The following is a 25,087-nucleotide window of genomic DNA, read 5'->3' as shown; positions in this document are numbered from 1 at the left end:
TCTGATGGGTATCATCAGCCACGGCTCCAGTGCATAACCAGCATCTCCTACTAGGTGACCATGAGGGATGTCCCCTTTGGCAAATCTCTGGTACATCTGCATCAGATGCCAGATGTGGGAATTGTGAGCTTCCAGGGCAGCCAGCACACACATTCATTATTATGCCCTGGGCATCGCACACGACCTGGCAGTTGATGGAGAGAAAGCCCTTGCAGTTGATGTAGACCATACCCCGCTCACCGGGTGGTGCTTTGATGCATATGTGCATGCAGTCTATAGCACCCACTACCTCAGGGTATTCTGCTATTTGGTGAAAGAGACGCATATTGGTGCCCAATGCCTCACTGGTGTTGGGGAAGTATACGTGCTCACTGGCATGTGTTGACATGGCAACCAGGAACTGGTGGAGTACCCTGAATGCTGATGTCTGTGAGATCTCCATGATATCCCCAGTTGGCCTTTGGAAGGTGCCTGTGGCTAATATTCTTAGGCCTACACATACCTTGGTATCCACTGGGATGGGTTCTTCTCTGTTAGTTCTGTGTATCAGGAGGGCCGGCACAGTATAACAATTTGCTAGAGGAGGTCCCTGTCCACCCTATAGCTCTGCACTATCTCCAGCTCATGTAGCCTCTGGTAGATTACCCTGGGTCTGTGCACTCTTCTCCGTCTCCTCACTGTGGGTTGGTCAACAGCATTCTCATCCTCACCACCCTCAGCCTCTTCCACATGTTGATGTTTGATAGCTACTGCAGCCCCTATCATTTTGTTGTTTTTGTTTGTTAAAATTTCCCCACTTGTATACACCGGTGGTATAGAGTATGTGTAAAAAACCAGAGGGAAGGTGTTTGCATGGTTTATAGTAGTGTTCTGGGCTGGCCTGGTCTGCTGCCTGTGTAATTGGCTGATTCTAATACATTTCACCTGCCAGCTATGCTAGTTCTCCCTAGTTACCTTCCTACTGCTGTTTTCCCTTCCCGTTGCCTTCCTGTTTAAGCCCGGGGGTGCACCATGCAAACACAGTGCTCAAATGTGCACAGAGCTACTATATCCTGGTTTACTTTTTTTTCCTTTAAAACCTGGTGCATGGTGCGCACACCCGCTTAGGCAATGTAAAGAGTGCTAGACAACCTCAGACACACCCCCTTGCTTAGCTCTGCTAAGCTAAGGGCAATCCCAAACCACAGGGCTCCAATCCACTTAAAGTGTACCTGACAGACCCCCTATGATATCAGCTAACTCCTAGCTTTGCACTAAGCTATTCCTGCACTTACACTGTTGGGTGCTGACTAGCATTGAGGGGAAATCTGGGATTCAGTATCATTCCCCTCATTTGCATAGGATTGCCTGCTAATGCATAGTTACAGGTTCCACACTGAGTCTCCCCCCTTAGCAACCACTATTTACTGGCCATGTTGTCTTCTGCCTGAAATTGAGTATAATAGCAAAATAGTGATTTTGGTTAGAATGCTTATTTCAGTTTTTTTTTTTTTTTTTTTTTTGCCCAATCCTGTTTGCACGCTGCTGCCCTTCGCTTAAACAGCCAAAATTGGCTAAAAAATGTTTTTTTTTAACTGTTTTCCATGCCAATGGCCATATATTTGGCCACTGGCATGGTTTACATGTTATATACACCCTTAATTTGAAGCTGTCATGGCTCCGTTTTGTACTAACCGGCTGGCTGACAGCTTCCTGGATTGCAAATTCACCTCATTTGCATGGTTTTCACCTGCAAATGGGGTAATTTACATACAGGAGCTGCATCCGTGCAGAATTAGTGCAGGAGCACTAGTGCACGCCCCTGCAGCTTATTCCTGGATCGCACGGCAGCCATATTGCCTCCTGGAGCTCCTGCACTGTTCCTGCACACCATGCAGGGCTTGCTGAATCTAGAGAAGTAACCATTACATTTGTAATATTTTGTAAACTACTTACAATATCTCAGCAACCACTCAAGTTACACACATACTGTAAGAAACATTTTATTAATCAAGCTGGGGTCTTTCATATGAGGCTAAGGAGTTATGTCTGTGTTACGTGGTTGTTGAGATATTTAAACAAGTCTGAAAATTATATGTATATAAATTAATATCATAAAAACAACAGTTAATATCTATTTACCTGCACTAGCAGAGGTCAAATATTAATGCAGTTGAGTTTGCTATTGTGTAAGCTTTAAGATGAAATCTTTTATAACCTTGTACATAGCATGTTTTAGAATTATTGATGCAAATTTCAACAAGCAATATTTGACGCCTAGAGGCGCCAGTAGGAGTTAACTGCAGATGCACCTGAAGGCGTTACTCGGATGTAATGAGTTAAACACACCTGTTACTCCCAATGTAGAACTCACTGCTGTCACACTAGCCTTGTACATATCATGTAGCATTCTTCTTGATTCCTCTGCTACTCCTGACCACCTCATACAATACCACAACTCCTCTCTAGGCATCCTGTTATATGCTGTCTCTAAGTCCACAAAGACACAATGCAGTTATGTCCTACCTTCTCTGTATGTCCCCATCAACACTCACAGAGCAAACATTGCATCTGTACTGCTCTTTCCTGGCATGAAACCATGCTGCTGATCAATAATCCTCACCTCTTTTCTTAACCTAGCTTCCAGCACCCTTTACCATTACCTCACGCTGTGACTGATCAATGTTATCCCTCTGTAGTTACTACAGCTCTGCACACCACCATTATTCTCATAATCAGTACCCAAACACATTTTATCCACTCCTCACGCATCCTCTCACTTTTCTAAATTACAGTAAACAATCTGGTTAAAAGGACCACTGCCATTTGTCCTAAACACATCCATGCTTCCACAGATATATCATCTGGACCAATAGCCTTTCCATTTTTAAACCTCTTCATAGCTATCCTTACTTCCCCCTTGATAATCTGTTGAACATCCTGACTCACCATACCCACATCATCCAACCTTCTCACTCTGTCATTCTCTTTATTCAACAACCCATCAAAGTACTGTTTCCACCTGCTCGACACACTCTTCTCGCTAGTGAGTTCACTTCCACCATTATCCTTTCTCAGACTTATCTGCTACACATCCTTCCTTGCTACATGCCTCTATCAAGCCAATTGGTACAGGTCCTATTCTCCATCCTTGGTGTCCAACCTTACATACAACCTTTCAGATGTCCCATCCTCAGCCTTTGCCACCACTCTCTGTGCCATGCACCCCATCTCCCTATACATCTGTCTACTTTCTTCATCTGACTGACAATCCTACTTCTCCTTGGCCAATGTCTTTCTCTGTATAATCTCCTGTACTTCCTCATGCCACCACCAGGTCTCCATGACCTCCTTCCTCTGTTCCTCTGTGTAGATGTCACACCAAGCCTGGTTTTACTCATCTCCCTTACTAGCGCGGATGTAGTTACACAGATATTTGCTAACTCTTCACTGCCTCCTACTGCCTGTCTTAACTCTTCCCTGAACTCAGCCTCACAATCACCCTTTCTCAGTATCTACCATTTGATCCATGGTGCTACCCTCACACTCCTCCCCCTCTTCTTGATCACCAGCATCATCCTACAGACCAACCTTCCATGCTGCCTAACTACACTTTCTCCTGTCACCACTTTACAGTTACCAATCCCCTTCAAACAGGCCAACATGCATAGGAGATAATCCACCTGTGTGCATCTTCCTCCACTCTTGTATGTCACCCTATGCCTCTCAGTCTTGTAAAATTATGTATTCACCACACCCATGTCCAACCTGTGTTGCAAACTCCACCACCATCTTACCTTCTGCATTCCTTTGCTTAACACCATACCTATACATCACTTCTGCATCCCCTCTGTCCCCTTCACCAGCATGCCCACTGAAATCTGCTCCAATCATCACTCACTCACCTTGGGTACATGCATCACCACTTCACCCAACCACACTAAAGTACATCTGTCTCATCCATCACACATGCAATTAGCAGAGCATATTCATTAACAACTGTCAACATTACACCATCAATTCCCAGCCTCCTGAACATCACTCTACCTGACACTCTTATCACCTACACAAACACTCTTGGCATAATGTTCCTTCAGGTTATCCCCTATACCATTTCCCCTCCCATACACACCATGATAGGAATATTTGTGCCCAACTCTGATACACACAGCTATACACTCTTTCCATCTGGTCTCTGGTACACACAATATATCCACCTTTCCTCTGTCCAGCATATCAGCTAGCTCTGCCCCCGTACCAGTCATACTCACAACATTAACAGTTCCTACCCTCACTACCACACACCTAGCTTTTCACCTCTCAGCCTGCCATATGAGCATCAGACATCCTCCAAGGTCTGTGAATGCAAAGGCTACTGCACTATCAAATGACATATGTGCAATATGAAGAAAGTGTCACTAATTGTGGCCCATAGCCCACCATGTATGTGCGTTGTCCTACAGATGTCCTGTCCTAACAGGTTGACATGACTGACTGAGCAACAAGACTCACATTACAGTGTGCCATACTGACATAGAACAGGAATGTATAGCAGATATTACCTGTGCATATGTATGTATTGGTAGGTGTACCTAGCTGCCTCATAACAACTGACATGAGATGCAAAATGTCAGGTGAATAAGCTGTACATGTTGTACAGGTGTGTAACCTTAGTTTCTGTGCATCCAACAGAGTTACACCTCTACAGCTACTGGTGGTGTCATTGCCCTGACACAGACATGGGTAGTATAATAAGCATGAGTATCATGTTGAAATTGCAGAGGTGGCCAACTGTGTTCTGACCCTGTGTCCATGCCTACTACAAAAAGATATATGACCACCCACATAGCTGTATGGCCTCAGCAATACCTTACTTGTAAAACCTGTCTCCACCAAAGTAGAGAAAACTTCTTTGCTGGACAGCAGCAATGCACAAAGCACATAATGTGATGCTATATTGGTTGTACAGGGCAAAGTAGCAGCAGGCACCAATTGGGCGGCATGTCAACCTTTGTCTGAACAAGCATATTAGGTCACAGGTGGATTACTGTAAGGCTAACTATGAGTACAAATTGGACACATCCACTAAGGACAACCACAAGGCCATCTTCACATGTCTGCAGTCTCAGAGGCACCAACCCAACACATCCTGAAATGGTGGTCAATCACAGCACATACACACACCATAGCTAGAACCAACCTGATACAGTCTGGTTTAGGGCAAACATCATCACCCTGGATCACCATCAGTATAGGTGGATATGCACAGCACATGCACCTCTCCCCTCATCATCATGGATCAGGTGCAAACTGCTTAATCAAAGTTAACAAAAGCAAGTCCCCTTGGGGCTTGATAACATTCCAGTCTGCATTCTACATGAACCCTGGCATATGCTTCCAGCTCCATTACACACTGTATGCAAGCAAAACCTAACCACCATTGACATTCCACCTGGAAGGAACATGGCCACTGTCATCCCTCTACACAAACATGAATGATGAATGGTGGTTTATGCAATGTACTGGCCCTCATGGGGGGAGCATGACACATCAGGACCAGGAGTACAATGCATGTTCATACAGTGCTGCCAGGTACAGGGGTATGATGTGTTTGTAAGTGGTAGCTAATGATAGACCATATGCATGTGCTGGCTCTGTAAAGAACTCTGGGCAATGTCTGAGGTCCTGTGATGTGTTCTCCTGTGTATGTCTTCCAGGTGCCATGCAGCTGCAACCACCTTACACTGATGCAGAGACAGCAGCTATCACAGAAGCTGTAATCTTAAACTATGCCATCCTTTCTGGCTGTAGCTGGCTAATTCTGCAGGAGCGGACTGCCCTGTCAGATAAAATCATCCACAGAGTGCAAGTGTTGGGCCACCGTGGGTGCACATGCGATCAGGTCAGGCATAGAGCAACTGACCTGATACGTTGTGCCCAGCAAAGGGCTGCTGCTGTAGTGAGGGACTATACTGCTACTGGTGAGGGACCAGCCACACAGGCCCCACTTATGGCAACAGAGAAGCTCCTTGCCAACCTTGGGGTAGGCCCCACACAAACTCAAACACAGGAAACAGCAGTTGTGTAGGTGGATGGCACCCAGGCAACAGGTGAGGAGCATCCAGGTAAGGCCAAAGTGGACATCAATTTAATGAGGTAGCATTTAAACTGTCTTCTACAGAGTCTTTAGATGCATATGTCAGTGCAAAATGTATTAGTGGGTGGGGTGTAGTAATACACAAGTGTACATCTATGGTGAAGGACAGCAAATTGTGTAATATCATAGTGTGTACTGTACCTGTGCAGAAACGTAGCATTCATCTTGTACCAATGCCTAATGTAAATCTGCTGACAATACCTCTCCCTCACAACTACATATGTCCCTCTGGTCTGCACATGGGACAGCAACCAGAACCCAGAAAGTATGGAGGTTCTCTGTTATGGCTCACCAGTACCTCAGACATGCTTAAGTTAAAGCATGTGACCATGCACACAACTGTTGCACTCAGCCATTTGGCAATATCTGCATGCTACCCTGTGGTAGTGTTTACTGCATTGCATCACGGTGGTCATGACAGGGACCTAATTGCAGGAGATGTCACATATCTGCAGCATACCTCACAACCTGTCACTGCAGACCACCTGGACAAAGACCAACAAAATGGGGGAACGAAGGCCCAAAACTAGGGTCATATTGTAGAAATTAGTGGTATACAGTGCATACAAATGGTGTACACACTTGTTAGAATGTCAAGTATGTGTGATATACAAAAATGAGAGCACAATAGACAAGTTCAGAATACTGCCAATCTTTCATGTGACCTATAACCTGTACAATTCAATTATAAAGCAAAGATATCTGTTAAGGGAAGGAACAATAATGACACATAACAATAGCACAACAGCCTAGATGCATATCTGTGCACAGGTTGAAGCTAGTTCTGTGTTGAGGCAGCTTTCAATATAACTACATCAATACATCTTATTGGTTACACAACAGTCATCAATTACAGAGAATATTTGATTAACAACAACTAACGGTCAGCTGTCCTACCAGGATTATCCTAACATATACCTAGTTGCCTGCTACAGCAACAGCCATGGTTCACATAGAACTGACAAAGCTGCTAAGGGGCCACATGTTTGAGATGTATCAGCCTGGAGAATGGTACCAAAACATTTCCACAGCATTGCACATACCATAGAACACAGTGCAGACAGTCATCAAAAGGTGGTGAAAATATGGGGCTACAGTGACATTGTGAAGGAATGGTCATCCCACCAAAGTCTATGAGAATAAAAGACTAAAACTGGCCAGGGAGTCTGCCAGGAGCCCTACAGCAACAATGAAGGAGTAGCAGAAATATCCAGCAAGTATTGGGTGTGTACTACATGTCAGAACAATCTTCCATGGTCTCCATATGTCCTGCCTATAGGGTAGGGTTGGAAGATGGCAGAAGTTCCTCACACCAAACAATATGCAGACTTGGTGAAAGTCTGAAAACAATAAATCAGGTCTCCAAAAAGCAAGTGGGAAAATGTGTTCTGGTAATATGGGACCACGGCTGTACTCTTTGGCCACAATTCTGACAGGTGTGTTTGGCTCAATATCACCACTGCACATCACCACAACAACACCACTCCCACTGTGAAGCATGGTGATGACAGTGTCCTGTTTTGGTGTTGTTGTTCACAAGCTCGAACTGGGGCTGTAGCCAAGTTAGAGAGGATTATGAACAGTTCCAAACATTGGTCCCTTGTGGCTCCAAAATGTTCTGGTAACTGCCACATAGCTGTGGATTGTGAGGAATTCCACCTTTCCACACAACAATGGCCCAAACCATACATCCACATCAACAAAAGGATGGCTTCACCAGAACACATGCAATGTTCTGCACTGGCCGAGTCAGAGCCCACACCTACGTCCACTAGGATATATGTAGGGTGACCTGAAGAGGGCAGTGCACATGGGATGCCCTTGCAATCTGACATAGTTGGAGGTGTTTTGCAAGGAAGAGTGTACAAATATTGGCAAGTCAAGATGTGCCATGCTGATAGACACCTGCCCGAGAGGACTGCATGCTGTGATTAAATCTAAAGTTGCTTTAACAGAGTATTACTTTAAGGGTATGCACACTCATGCAACCAGCCTATTGTACCTATTTCAGTTACCAGATGTTGCTTGTAGCTGATGTGTATGTTCTTCAGTTGGATTGCATAGGTTATATGTCATATGAAATGATGGCAATGTTATGACCTGATATCTGAGGTCTCGTGATATATCATGAAAACCTGGCATGTTAACAGGTGTGCATATACTTACTATAGCCACTATAAGCTTGGGAAGTTGTTTGAGTAACCAACTTTGTTTTAAAATACATATACTGCAGGTTATGCAGTCTGCACCTCCAATTAGGACATTAGTTAGTGGCACTAATCCACAGGCCAACCCAGTAATGTATCAGACAAACACAGTAGTTATGAGGAACAGACCAAACATATGAGCCACACATATAGACATTCAGCAAATCCCTGTACAGCTGGGGGGATATGCTCTGTAGGAGTTGCCACAGTGCTATACAGGTGAACAGCAATAATATACATGGGTGCAATGTGTGCTAGGTGAAGGGTGTGTGTGTGTGTGTGTGTGTGTGTGTGTGTGTGTGTACCAGCAAAACTTATAGTGCCAGTAGTAATTTGCATATGTTGTTTTTCCCTCACAGGTGGACATGATGGCTGTGGTCCCTCCCGCTCTGATACCGATGTCAGTGTCTCTGCAGAATATGATCATGATGATACTCATATTGAGGCACAGGTGGGGTTGTCAGGGGCTGATACTGCACCATCAGTTGGCATCCCAATATTGTCAACCCCATCCCCGCACACAGTCACAATGCCCACACTGTGATGACTATGGCAGGTGAGGGTGCAGGCACTAACCATAGCCAGAGTGCTGGTGAGGTTCTACACAGGCAGATAGGCAAGGGTGCTCAGAGGAGGATTGCAGCCCATCATGCACCTGTTGCAAGTGCCATGGCAGCAGTCACCAGACATATGTTTCAGGCTCTCATGGGGGCACAGACATGTAATGAACATAATACAAGACATATACACAGGGTCATGAATGAGCACGTCCCTGATGTCTGTGGCAATATGAACTCACTGCAGCCATCTGTGAGCATACTGGGGTCATGGATAGATGGTGGGGGGAGACCTTGGCACTCCTTGACCATGGAATATCTGTGCTTGAGCATTTGGCGGATGCTGGCCAGCAGCCATGTGGCTGTAGGGCAGCACCACGATCAACTGAGGGTCTATGTGGCCATGCACCATCCCATTCCCATTCTGGGAGTACCACCAACATTACTGAAGGGAGTGCGCGGTCCACGCCATGACACAGCAGGCCATGGGCACATGATCCGGACTGGTCCCAACAGGGACGCAGATCCAGTAGGAATCAGTCACCAGTGGGGACTAGTACTGCATCTCGACTCGGCCCTGGTGGTGCCGATGATACCCTCGGCAGGCCCAGTTCCTGTGTCCATGGCCAGAGATGGTGAACTGTACACTCTGCCATGTACAGCCACAGCTGTCCAAAATACCTCTGTGTAGGGTGCCCACAAAGCATGACTGTGCGCATACAAACAAGCACACATCACCATCAGAAAAGTCACCTCCACACACACACACACACACACACACACACACACACACACACACACACACACATACACATACACACACACACACCACCTCTGCACTGTCCATTTAATGAACACTCCCCAAACACACACATAATGTCAACCACATCACCCAGCCTGGGCTTCTGGCAAACCCACACAACACCCTGTGCATATGATGATACCTGTGCCACACCCATGCCATCCATGCCATCGATGCAGGGACATGCTTATATGGGTCTGATGCACAGGGTGACTTTAGTAGAGTGTAGCTATTTAATGCTGTGTAAGGTGCTGTCATCTGGCATTTGTAATGGGTACACATCAGAGTGTGTCTGTACCTTTTCAGCCATGATGCATTATTGATGTTAGTAACACTAAGTGAATGTGTTCTCACATGCTGTATTCTGTTTGTGTTCCAGGTGTCTGTGTGTCAGCAGGATGTGGCCTTGCAAACATCACCAACAAAGGGTATGGCAGTGTAGTAACACATCAACCATGTCATTGTCGGGGTACAGCTGTATCTGCACACATGTCCCAGGTCTGTGTAACAGTTCTTGCATGTGTCTCACAGCTTATAGGGCTGAGGGGTTGTATCTCAGTCTATGGTGGTTGACATCAGCTCTAGTATAGTGGGCAATGGTAAGAGTGGTGGGTGGAACACACCTCAGATTGCTAACGCCCTCAACCCCAGAGGATATTGTGTCCACCAAACACACAGACAATACTGGTCAAACACACACACACACACACACACACACACACACACACACACACACACACACACACACACAAATGAATGCACAGGATCACAGTTGCCAGTGTTGTGTTTAAAACCACTACCCATCAAGTTGTGGTACCACACTATTATGCAGTTATTGCAGGTGGCACAGGACTACTAGTGTGATGAGTGTTACAAGGTACCTGTAAGGTGAATAACATCATGTGGCCTTGTGGGGTATGACAATGGTGGCTGTACTGGGTGTGAGAGTACTCATAATAGTGCCGCATACAAGTCTATGCACTCACAACCACTGCTATACACACCAATGCGCACACACACACACACACACACACACACACACACACACACACACACACACGTGCACACGCACATGCACACACAGACACACACACACACACACACACACAAACACTTGCCAGTACTGACATTAACATTCCAACCTATCTTGTTATTGGTACCATACTATTCCATACTGTTGCACGGGGCTTATAGGGCTGAAGAGTGTCTATAGATACCACTACAGTTGATGTGAACAGTGGACCTAATATAGTAGACATAGGAATGTGTACTGTGTGTACCATGGTAAAAAAATCCGAATCCATGCCCATCCAATGGATGTTATTCACACACAAACACAAGATCCTCTTCTCTCACACACATTTGCAGGAATGAGATTAGAACTCCTACCTGTCTATTTATTGCTACTACATTGTTACGCATTTATCCAATGTGCCACGGAGGTTATGAGGTGATACTTGTCCAAAGGTACTTCTAAGGTGAGGGACATCATCAGGCTTTACAAATTATGACAATCGGTGACATACTGGGTGAGAGAGACCACAAAATACTGTAACCTACACATACACACACACACACACACACACACACACACACACACACACACACACACACACACACCACACACACACTTGACAGTACTGAGATCCATAGGTTCAAAGCGTCTTAGGTGTGTACATGGAAAATGTCCATGGAGGATTTACAAGGCTAGCCCATGAGAATACACTGGCATCATTCCACCCGATGATACTCCCCAGTGTGTCTACTGAATATAGCCACTTGGAGTGATCCCCAGGATGGGTATTCTATTCCCCATCCACTCCTCCTGATTTCTCTTGAAGTGGGCTAGGGATGTGCTCGGCTTGACATGTATGTGACGTCTATTCCATAGTGTGGCCAGTCTCTGGGTTGTGAACCTGTACCGCCAGCATGTCCTGTTGATAGTGAGGATGGAGTTGAGGTATCTGGGGCATGTTGTGTGGACAGACTGGTTTCCTCGGATGTATCATTCCTGAAATGGTTGGGTCAGACATGGTTGTGTATGTCAGGCAGAGATCACACCTAAGTAGCCAATATGAGACAGAGATTCATTGCAGTTGTTGGAGTCTATCTGTATGGGGCAAGTGTGTAGTACCAAAGATCCTCTTTGTGAGGTACATTTGCAGCCTCTCCTGTTGTTGCTGGTGTCCAGTGGGGTACATGGCAAATGGCCCATAGTAAACACTGATTGGCCTACTGAGGGGAGTGTACAGGGAAACAATGTCCTTTTACTTCCCAGATTCAACACCCTGAAATAGGAGAAGTGACACATGGAAGGACTTTCAGAAGACAGTGGCACTGTGGTGGTCACCATAGAGCCCACTGTCAACGTGTGTTCCGAGTTCCATTATACCAACATCAGTGTTCAGTGGACTACCATCAATGTATTACTTTATGGGAACCATGTAGCACCCAAAGGGGATGGCAGTACATCATCTAGCATTGAGCTTATGTCCAGAGTTCTGACAACAGTCATAGTTCTCAGAGAGGCCTTTGTGAAGGATGTCAACCTCATGTGAGGGGGTAATAATAGCACCCATCTTGTAGTCATCTGCAAATATTGTCAGCCAGGGTGCCTTTGTTTTGGGCTGGTCCTCAGAGGTGTTGATCCCAAACATGAGGGAACCCAGGTCCACAACCTGTAGGACTCCACTTGTGACTGTTCAGCAGTCTGACACGGAAGCTGCTGCTTTTACATTTTGGGTTCTATCTGTGAGCCAGTTTGCAGGCCACCTACTGATGTAGGGGAGGCTGCCTACCTGAGTGTGTTTTTGTATGACTCCCGAGTGGGGAGTGATAGCCAATGATTAGATGGGCAGCCTATCTTGTTATCTATTCCATACGGTCACATAGTTATTGCACATGGCACAATGTTTATAGGGCTGCCGAGTGTCTACAGATCCCTCTACAGTGGATGACAACTGTAGGCCTTGTAATGTGGACATGGAGACATGTACTGGGTGGGCAACAGCAAAAAGTAGCAAAACCCACCCCTCAATGGATATGGTTCTCACACAAATACAACCACTCACAGACAGGATACTGTTTTCACACACATACACACACACACACACACACACATACACACATACACACACACACACTTGCCCAGATTGAGATTAGAACCCCTACCTATTTATTGCTACTACAGTGTTAAGCATTTTTTGCATGTGCCACGGTGCTTAAAGGGTGAAGTTTGTCCAAAGGTACTTCTAAGGTGAGGAACATCACCAGAACTTGTTAAGTATGGCAATGAGTGATGTACTGGGTGAGAGAGGCCACAAAATACCTTAAACTACACATATACACACTTAAACACAAACATTTTCCAGAACTGGGATTAGAACTCCTACCTGACTAGTTATTTGTACTAGAGTGATATGCAGTTATCACACACACTGCAGAGCTTATAGGGCTGAGGCTTGGCGAAAGGGACTTCTAAGGTGACTGATATCTGCAGGACTGCTGAAGTAGGGAAAGGGGAAGTGTACTGGGTTTGAAAGGACCCAAAAGCATTAACTTGTAAACACACATGCACACAGACACACACACACACATACATACACACACACACACACACACACACACACACACACACACACACACACACACACACACACACAAACACACTTGCCAGGACTCATATTAGAACCTCTAGCTATGTGGCTATTGGTATTATAGTGTTATGCAGTTACCGCACACACCACAGAGCTTATAGGTTGTGGAGTGTCCCAAGGTACCTATATAGTGAATAACATATACAGCACTTGCAAGATATGGCAATGGTAGTTTTACCAGATGAGACAGGTCACCAACTACTTTAACCCACATGTTTACACACTCACAAATACTTTCAGACACAATAATACACACACACACACACACACACACACACACACACACACACACACACACACACACACACACACACACACACACTTGACAGTACTGAGATCCATAGGTTCAAAGAGTCATAGGTGTGAATGTGGAAAATGGCCATGGAGGGTTTATAAGGCTAGCCCATGGGAATACACTGGCATCATGCCACCGGACGATACTCCCCAGTGTGTCTACTGAGTATATAAACTGGAGTGATCCCCAAGATGGGTATTCTATTCCCCGTCCACTCCTCCTTATTTCTCTTGAAGAGGGCCAGTGTTGTGCTCGGCTTGACATGTATGTGGCATCTATTCCATAGTGTGGCCAGTCTCTGGGTTGTGAACCTGTACCTCCAGCATGTCCTGTTAATTGTGAGGATGGGGTTGAGGTATCTGGGGTATGTTGCATGGACAGACTGGTTTCCTCGGATGTATCATTCCTGAAAGGGTTCAGTCAGACATGGCTGTGTATGTCAGGTAGAGATCACACTTAAGTAGCCAATATGAGACAGAGATTCATTGCAGTTGTTGGAGTCTGTCTGTATGGGGCAAGTGTGTAGTACCTAAGATCCTCTTTGTGAGGTACATTTGCAGCCTCTCCTGTTGTTGCTGGTGTCCAGTGGGGTACATGGCAAATGGTCCATAGCAAACATTGATTGGCCTACTGAGGGGAGTGTACAAGGAAACGCTGTCCTTTTACTTCCTGGATTCAACACCCTGAGTCAGGAGAAGTGACACATAGAAGGACTGTCAGGAGACAGTGGCACATTGGTGGTCACCACAGAGCTCACTGTCAGTGTGTGTTCCCAGTTCCATTATACCAACATCAGTGTTCAGTGGACTACCATCAATGTATTACTTTATGGGAACCATGTAGCACCCAAAGGGGATGGCGGCACATCATCTGACATTGAGCTTATGTCCAGGGTTCTGACAACAGTCATAGTTCTCAGAGAGGCCTTTGTGAAGGATGTCAACCTCATGTGAGAGGGTAATAATAGCACCCACCTTGTAGTCATCTGCAAACGTTGCCTACCAGGGCACATTTGTATTGGGATGGTCCTGAGAGGTGTGGATCCCAAACATGAGGGAACCCAGGTCCACAACCTGTTGGACTCCACTTGTGACTGTTCAGCAGTCTGACATGGAGTCCGCTGCTTTCACACTGTGGATTCTATCTGTGAGCAGGTTTGCAGGCCACCTACTGATGTAGGGGAGGCTGCCTATCTGAGTGTGTTTGTGTAGAATTCCTGAGTGGGGAGTGATATCCAAGGATTAGATGGGCAGCTTATCTTGCTATCTATTCCATACTGTCACATAGTTATTGCACATGGCACAATACTTATAGGGCTGCAGAATGTCTACAGGTCCCTCTACAGTGGATGATAACTGTGGGCCTTGTAATGTGGACACTGGGACATGTACTGGGTGAGCAACCGCAAAAAGTAGCAAACCCCCCATCAATGGATATGGTTCTCACAAAAACACAACCCCCCACAGCCAGGATACTGTTCAAACACACACACACACACACACACACACACACACACACACACACACACACACACACACACCTGTCCAGACTGAGATTAGAACCCCTACCTATCTATTTATTGCTACTATAGTGTTAAGCATTTATCGCATGCACCATGGAGCTTAAAGGGTGAAATTTGTCCCAAGGTACTTCTAAGGTGAGGAACATCACCAGCCCTTGTAAAGTATGGCAATGGGTGATGTACTGGGTGAGAGAAGTGACAAAATACTTTAAACTACACATATATACACTTAAACACACACATTTGCCAGAACTGGGATTAGAACTCCTACCTAACTAGTTATTTGTAGTAGAGTGTTACGCAGTTATCACACACACTGCAGAGCTTATAGGGCTGAGGCTTGACGAAAGGGACTTCTAAGGTGACTGATACCTGCAGGACTGCTAAAGTAGGGAAAGGGGACGTGTACTGGGATTGAATGGACCCAAAAGCTTTAACTTCTAAACACACACACACACACACACACACACACACACACACACACACACACACACACACACACACACACACACACTTTTACATTTGCCAGAACTGAGATTATAACTTGTATCTATCTAGTTATTTGTACTATAGTATTATGCAATTATCGCATGCCTCACAGAGCATATGGGGTGAAGATTTGATGAAAGGGACTTCTAAGGTGACTGATATCTGCAGGACTACAAAAGGAGGCAAAGGGGAAGTGTACTGGGTTTGAATGCACCCAAAAGCTTGAACTTCTAAGCACACACACACTTTTATATTTGCCAGGACTTAGATTAGAACTCCTACTTAACTAGTTATTTGTACTATAGCGTTAAACATTTATCACACATGCCACAGAGCTTATAGGGTTGAGGTGTGATGAAAGGGACTTCTATGGTGGCAGACATCTTCAGGACTGCTAAAGAAGGACAATAGAAAGTGCACTGGGTAGGGAAGGTTTGTTCATTCCTAGATCCTACTGACATTTTTCTAAGTGTATGAGCATGCCCAGTGTGACCTTCTATAGTACATGTGGGACTCCATTCCAGGGATTGTTGTACTCCAGGCTGGTTTGTTTTGTGCTACAGCCATACCATTCAACCTGCTGTTGCAGGATATCTGGAGATAGCCTATCAGAATCCTATCCCAGTAAGCCACCCCATTCCCTCGCATGCTTGAATCAATACCATAGATATGCTATCAGAACATTCCACTCCATTCATTTATTTTGTTAAGGAGACTGAGTTACCTTGTGCCTGAGGCTGTTGTGAGGATGGTGCTTGAAGGCTGACTATGTTGGATGCATGCAGTACACTGCCTATACATGGTAAGGTATAGGTGGTGTGATGTTTGGTATCCATTTTACTGTGTGTGCGAGTCAGAGAGAGGGATCAGTCCCTCTGGCCCTACAGTGTCAATGTATGTGTTATGAACTGCCTCTTTGCCAAGGATAGGGCATACTGGGCACGCCTCTATCTGCCTACAGAGGCAGGCTCAGGATTTTCCTCTTCTGAGTTTCTTTGTGCCTGTGGAGACCTTGGCATTGGTGGGGGGGCTATGTGGCCCTACCCCATTTTGTTCCTGCTGCAGCTGTTTCCACAGGATCATATTGTGTAGCATGGCACATACTATGAACATGTGTGCACATGTGGCTGGAGAGTACTGCAAGGCTCCACCAGATATGTCAAGGCAGTGGAACCGTGACTTGAGCATCCCAAACACAAACTCTATAATGATCCTGGTTTGCGTGTGTGTCTCATTATGACAGTCTTGTGTGAGTGTGTGTGCATTTCCAATGGGTGTCATCAGCCATGGCTCCAGTGCGTAGCCAGCATCTGCACACCAGATGGCCAGATGGGATGTCCCTAATAGCAAACCCTGGTACAGCTGTGACGAATGCTAGATGTGGGAATCATGTTACCTTCCAGGTCTTCCAGCACACACATTCATGATAATGCCCTGGGCATCACACATGACCTGGCAGTTGATGGAGTGGAACCCCTTTCAATTTAGGTAGACCCTACCCTGGTCATGGGGTGGTGCTTTGATGTGGATGTGCATGCAGTCTATGGCACCCAGTACCTCCAGGTATTCTGCTACATGGTGGAAGGGATGCATATTGCTGGTCCTTTCCTCTAGGATGCTGGGAAAGTAAATGTGCTCAGCAGCATGTGGTTGCATGGCATCCAGGAACTGGTGGAGTATCCCAGATGCAGATGCCTGTGAGACTCCCATGATATCCCCAGTTGGTCTTTGGAAAGTATCTGTAGCTAGTATTCTTAAGGCTACACATGCCTTGGTATTCACTGGGATGGGTTCCCCTCTGTTGGTTCTGGGTCTGAGGTGAGGCCGGCACAGCTCAAGAAGTTGCTGAAGTATGTCCCTGTCCACCCTGTAGCACTCTACTATCTCCAGATCATGTAGCCTCTGGTAGGTTACCCTGGGTCTGAACACTCTTCTCCTCCTCCTCGGTCTGAGTTGGTTGTCAGCATAATCCTCCTCACCACCCTCAGTCTCTAGCACATACTGATAGATCAAAGCAACAGCAGCCCCTAACATGTTTTTCTTAGTTTTGTCAGTTTAGAATTCCCCTGAATGTGTACACCAGTGGTGTAGAGTTTGTGGGAAAAAACAGACTGAAAGGTGTTTGCATAATTTATAGTAGTGTGCTGGGCAGCTGCCTGTGTAATTGGCTGATTCTGATACATTCTACCTGCCAGCTATGGTAGTTCTCCTTGATTGCCTTCCTTCTGCTGTTCCCCCTTCCCATTTCCTCCCCATTTAAGCCCTGATGCATGCCATGCATACCCATTGTTCAATTGTAAACAGTTCTGCTATTTCCTGTTTTTTTTTTTTTTTTTTTTTTTTTTGTTTTAGGCCTGGTGCATGCCACGCACACACTTTTCGCTAAAGTAAACACTTTTAAGCAGAACTGGCCCTCCCCTGGATGAGAACCCACTCTGCATTTCATGAAATAAGACAATACAGCCTCAGACACACCTCCTTCCTTAGCTGTGCTTAGCTAAGGGCAAGCACAGGCCACAGAGCTCCAATGTGCTTACAAGCAAGCATGACACACCCCCTTTCCTTGTTAGCTGCTCCTCCTGTCTACACAGTGGGGTTAGAGCACCTACACAGTTAGGTGCAGTCTGACACTTAGAAGAAATCTGTGATTCAGTATAAATCCCCTCATTTGCATACACCACTGCCTTACTCCATATAGTTACCTAGGCCTTTCCCCTTAACAACCACTATTCCCTGGTATTGTTTTCATTCTGCATGCCATTGACTATAATGGCAAAATGCAGGTTTCTGTAAAAATTGATTTTTCCCCCCTTTTTTTTTTTTTTTTTTTTTTTTTATTTTCGGCACCATCCCATTTGCGCGCTGCTGCCCTATGCTTAAATGGCCCAAGATCAGCCAAAAAAAAAAGTTTTATTTAAAAAAAATTAAAACTATTTGTTATGCCATTGGCCATATATTTGGCCATTGGCATGCCTAATAAATATAATACATGCTTTATTTCGAGCTGTCATGCCTCCATTTTCTAATTTGCAGAAATGTGTTCAGTTAGTAACTGAGCACATTTCTGCTTCTTACACTGTTCCTGCACAGACACCTGCCTGCTTGCTGAATCACTAATTCACCTCATTTGCATGGTTTTCACCAGCAAATGAGGTAATTAGCATTAGGCAGTGGTGTCCGTGTAGGAATAGTGTGTAGGGGCATCCGTGCATCTCCTGGGAGCTCTTTACTGAATTGCTCAGTGGCCATATTCCATGCAGCAGCTGCTGCACTATTCCTACACTCCATGTAGGGTTTACTGAATCCCGGGGACTGTGTACACATTACAAACTGCATCAAGAAAGATACAGTTATACCCAGTTTCATAACATCGAAGGATGAAGCTGAGACTAGAGCTCAAACAACCCAAATTAATCTAGCAGTATGGTCATATGAATGACCAGGCAGGGGAGAATGACCCTGAGCAGCCAAAGCTGACCCATCCTCAGGAGAAGGGAGGCTACTAGGCATACAGCATTAGTGACAACTTGCGGTGGCTGAGTGCATTGTTTATCTTTAGTGACCATGTTGATTCATGCTGCATCAGGTGGGGATTTCCCTTCTGAGCTTAAGTATAGGAAGTGAGCGTGTAGAAAATATAGGAGGTGAGGTTCTGAACACATAGACAATGCGGTCCAAAAGCAGCCTCAGAGTAGGCTGCTCCAATAGTTTGGATAGCTAATCCACTCACTATCATCTGTCTCACACTCCTTGGGAGAACAAATGAGCCAGTAAAGTTTCCCAGGTAGGAATAAATGGACCATAGGGCTTTTGCCTATCCTGGGGATTCCCAGAACTTACCCCTATGGAATGAATAAATTGAATGGGTGCAGGTAGTTGAGCCATTAGGCAGAGTCTCTCAGAGGTAAAGAGAAATCTAGAAAGAATAAAAGAAAGGAAGATACAAGCTATGGAAACAAAAAGTATTAATGAAACTCATACAGCTCTAGAGCTGTGCTATCTTTTACTCCTCTGAATTATTTTTTACACCATGCCTCTTATGCTGTATCCAACTTCTTTCTCACTCTCTCTCTCGCTTCTTCTTTTTTGCTCTTTACCTCTTGACTCTTCTTCCTCCCCTACTATACTCATGCAGTTAGATATTAATGCAACTTAACATTCAGCAAGGCTAAATGCTTGTTACACTCTGTATTAATGCACTGATATGCATTGATATGCATTGATATATGGGTGTCTTAATATGCACATGGTGAACAAAGTTTTATATAACGTCTGGTAAGTAGTAACCTTTATTATTTCTAGAATTCACAGAGAGAATGATTGTTCCTAGAATAGCTTACCGTACTGGATAGGAGAGTCTAAAAAAATGAAATACTGACAGAAAAAAAGATAAAATGGTATGGTAAATTCAGACAGAGCAGTTACATAGGGCTACAGTGCTGACTGTATAAAAAATTGGTTATATGTCTCCCTCTACTGGCACCATTGTACAACTATATCTACTCCATAACCTGCATCAGACTGCTTCTGTCTCAAATCTAGCCACAAGTATAGAATTTTATTTTTCTTTAACATACTATATGATCATAGACAATTTGCAAGTCAGATCAGTCGAAGGTCTATTAAATGCCTTGTCAACACCCACCTTCATATGACACTTCCTGATTCCAGAATGAAGACACAAGCTACATCCTTGGAGGATTTCCGGCTACCCATCCAGTAATCAAAGTCACTGTATAGATGGCAAGGGTTTCACTCTATTTAATGTGAATAGGTAATTTATCCCAGAGAACGGTTATGCACTGGGTGAATCTGTTGTGCTAGTGTGCCCTGCTTATTGGTGAAGATCTATACCCTTAGCATGTATGCTTGTGACCTTGTTGTGTTAGTTTTCAGAAGATGTACAGGTCAAGAAAAGCAGGATCCTTCATGGGCCTAAGGGATAAACTTAAACCACTACAGTGGGATTTATAAGACAAAGTGGATAGGAATGGGGATTCAAGTCTGCTTTGGTAACTAAAGGTCTTCAGGCAGGAGACATTTCCAGTTGGAAATACTTGGATCTTTCAAGCTGTGCAATGTAGTTTTACTCAATGGTTGGTGTGGTAAAGGATGAGTAGAAACAGGATTGCATCAACTTAACTTCCTGTGGTAACTCCAGCTACTTTAATTATTTGTATTTTTATTTTATTTAATTATTACCACATTTCTTTCTCTTTTAAATTTGGTCATGGCTCCTTTTTAACATAAATAATTTAATAGAATTACTTTATTTAACATTGTTTGCATAAGCAATTATTTTATCTTACTAAGACCATCTTCTTTTGCAACAAAATTTACCAACAGCTTTTGCAGCATGACATCTGCCTATGCAGTACATTTGTCTTTGACCTGATTACCTGTAATGTCACTAACTTTCAGCTATTAAAAATCCTATATTTATTAACATAGACACACCATTGTCAATCGTTAAAAATGTATCAGAAGCTACCATTTCAATTCAGACCTATTTTTTTATGAATATTCTGCTAGGTATAAGTTATTTATGCTTACTGCTCTGTAAAATGTTGTTTTTAATACTATTGTGTTGCTCTGTCTCTTTCATATTAAGCAACTTTACATCTTTTATTCTGGATTTTCAGAAATAAATTGTTTACTGTTTTTATTCTGGATTTTTAGAAACAAGTTGTACTTTTGCATCTGAGACACAGTCGTTTGAAATGCCATCACAAGCACTGGAATTTCTGTATCTGTTTGCCATTTTCTGCAAAATCATCTTACCTTCAAAAAATGGTAATTCTAACCTCTAGTTCTGCATTATCTCAGAAACAGATCAGTTATGTTAAGAGAATGGAAGATGCTGGAATGTAAAGAGTGACATAGATAGTAAGGTATGTAAGCACGAGTACAGAAGAGGGAAAGGCACATATAATTTGGATACACAACACTGCTTTGGATGAGTGGGAGGAGTAGAATAAGTGGGAGGCACAGGACACAGACTCTGTACCTCCCACTTGCCCAAAGCAATGATTGCAGTTAAAGAAAAATAACTGAAGTAGAAGGGGATATGATTTGCAACCGGAAAGCAAAAGTTCAAAGTCAGCACACCAACTTGAAAACACGGTTCAACCACTCTTCTCAAACAACAGGCTCCATTAAACAGGGAAATACTTCTAGTGAATGTCATTTGTTTTTTTTTTTCAAAATGTTGTATCTTTGATGTTAGGAAGTAAGCAAGCACAGTATTCTTTCTTTACCAGTCACACATCTGTTTATGTACTTAGCAATGTCCTTACAAGTAAAAGTGTGCACTATGAGCAGTCCTATGGGGGCAGTTACTGAGATAATGTTAGAAAGGCCTGAATGTGATAAACAATGAAATTTAAATCTGTACCCACTCTTTTCTTTTGAGACTACAGTGCCAGTGATTTTGCCCTTAGTAGAAGATATGTAAAATTAACTAATGGAGCTCTAGAGTAAAAGGCAGTCAGATCAGTATTTATTCCAGGGAATTATATGGAGTTTCTAGTATAATAAAGAACAAAGTAATGTCAATGTTTTTACTGTCTAATGCTGACTTGCTTCTCACATTATATAGGTCTGCTTTTGGCCTGCTTTTGTACAAGAGCAAAATCTGACTGTTTTCTATGGGAATCTCTCTGCGACCCAAGATAATGCAAGGCCCTCTTTCAAAGCATGATAAAGTACTGCAAATGTAAGGAGTAGTCCCTAGTATGTGGATATGGACACCTGGTTCCTCTTCCACCTCCCACCCCCTGTATGACAGAGTACAGCTTCACATTTATCTTTGCACTATACCACATTTTTAAAATACCCCAATTTTAACAAATGGGATACATCAGAAGGGGCTGATCTTAGTGTGCTTATCACATTTACATTTGTATATTATAGTTAGTTGATATCAAGTCCATAACAAGAATGGTTACATATTCTAATGTTTCTCTGCTGTGTATGGTGTTATGGAGTAAAACGGAACTTTTTACTTGTAAGGAAAATAAGGAAGTGTATCATACCAAGCCTGCAATGCTCAAGAATCGTTTGAGACCAAATGCAGCCTTGCAGGTTGCCATAATCGTTAAAGTGTTTACCTTACAGACACAAGGTACAGGGTTTAATTCTCTAAAGGGGTAATTGACTAGGCTTAAAATGGCCCACAAGGGCAGTTAGTCTAGTACTAATCTATGAAACTATAAAAAGAATAAATACCACCTTTAAATGTAGTTTGGTAGTCTGTCATTGATAAAATACAGCAGAGTCCTGCAAATAAAAAACACAGTATATCATATCATTTTTAACACAAACCACTGATGACACGTGGTAACAGTGGTGAGGAAATCCCTTTATGATGCTCAAAGTATAAGTAAGGGCATGGTATATATGTCCAAAGAGGTCATTATCCCACTGTACTCCACCCTCACCAGACCAGTCATAGAATACAATGCTCTCATTGGTATAAACTTGACCATGCATATGCAGCAACTAGAGTGACCATAGAGGTTCTTTACACAAAAAAAATACAAGACATAACAAACCTGCCTTATTCAGAGTACCTTAAAGCCCTTTCCCTCTATTCAGTCTCCTATAGATTGCTGAGGGTGATCTATGCCTGGCTTGCAAGGCATCCATAAACCCACACTTATGAATCTCCTACATATTTGTAAGTCAGCAAATATCACAAATACCAAGTCTAGTGATCTGAATATTCTCTGTGACGTAAAAAGAACATGCTGGAGAGACAGATATGTGTCCCAGACACTGGCCCGCCTATGGAACAGACTTCTCATCCATGTGAAACTGAGTTTGTCTATGACCCCATTTACGTGCAACCTAGTCCACTGGATGGGGAATAGATAATTTACACCGGGCCTGGTACCCAATTCCTTATGGCTATACGTAGCTTATAAATGCCTGGCTCTCAATGTCCTATTCAGATACAGGACATCATTATTCTTTCGGTAAAACATGGTTAAGCTTAGAAAGCCACCCCACCCCCACCCCGTGTCATTAGCCTAGTAACAATCTATAAATCTATGAATCCACACCTTTCACTAACTTCATTCTTTCCGGATTCCTAGTGGAAGAGGACCAGGCTTCTCCAGGTTATTCCAGACTATTTTTTTGTTGTTGTTGTTGCAGCACACTTCCCAGAACTGTTATTCTTTGCCCAAACATCTCTTGTATCAAAAGGCCAACTACTTTTTTTTTACTCAAATGATTTTTATTTTGATGAAATAACACAATAATTTAATACATTCATAACATTCTATAACTATTTACAGTATTTACATTCAGCCTGACAAAAAGGATTCAGATGAAAACATTTGTAGTTAAATAATAAGTTAATATATAAACTATGATAGTTAGGAAGAGTTTGGTTCCATCTGTAAAGTATCAATCAAATTCAAAACTTTCCTCCATGGACTATTAACCAATGGCTTAGGAAAAGTTCTTAACTCTTCAGTTCTTTTCTCCATTAGTATGCATTTCTTCAGTGATGATAGGAATTGCTCCATCGTGGGTGCTACATTAGAGTTCCATCTTTTAGTTATACATTTTCTGACTATTGCTAACATTGTCCACAACAAATGCAGGTAATCTTTCTTCATATTATTACTATTAAACATTCAATAAAATTAAAGACTTTGTCAAAACAAATATATTAGTATAGATAGCCTGAAGAAATTTGTTAATCTCATTCCAATATGGTTTAATATTAGTACAGTCATAAAAAATATGAGACCAGTCAGCATTAGTGGACAGATGACATCTCCAACATAACTTGCTGTTTAAAGGGTTAATTTTTGAGGGTTTCTCAGGTGTCAAAAAGGATCTGTATAAAAATTTCCAATGAAAAATCCTCCAGAATTGTGAGTAAGAAGTTAGTTTAACTGAAAATAAAATGTTTGTTTTACCTTCCATTGATAATGATACTTGAAACCCTTTAGTTAGGTATTGCCAGTAAGAATCTTTAGGAGCTGTCTTATAGACAATTAAAGTGTTATATAGATATGATAATTCATTCTTAACATTGATATTATTACATAGAATTCCAAAAATCCAGTTCATAATTTTTGGTATGGTTTTGAAGGATGAGTTATGTATTATTCTACACAGATCCTTAGTGTATGCTGTGACACTCTGAAGAACCAACCAGTTATTAGGGGATAGGCCATAGGTTGACAATATACTTTGTGTTCAAAGCTTGTTGGTTTTCAATACATTGCAACCAACAAAATAGGTTATTGTCCCATACACCAAAAATCTCTATGTGTTTGCTATAATCCTCCTATTGTACACTATTTAATGGAATGTTTGATCATTAACACAATTCCTGTGATAAGCCTCCCTAACTAATACAAAAATGTACCTGTCAGAATTCAGAAAAAAATACTATTTACATTA

The sequence above is a fragment of the Protopterus annectens genome, chromosome 2.part2 (genome assembly GCF_019279795.1).
Source record: "Protopterus annectens isolate FY-2018-M chromosome 2.part2, PAN1.0, whole genome shotgun sequence".
Classification (NCBI taxonomy): Eukaryota; Metazoa; Chordata; order Ceratodontiformes; family Protopteridae; genus Protopterus; species Protopterus annectens.
This window is presented reverse-complemented; position numbering follows the sequence as displayed.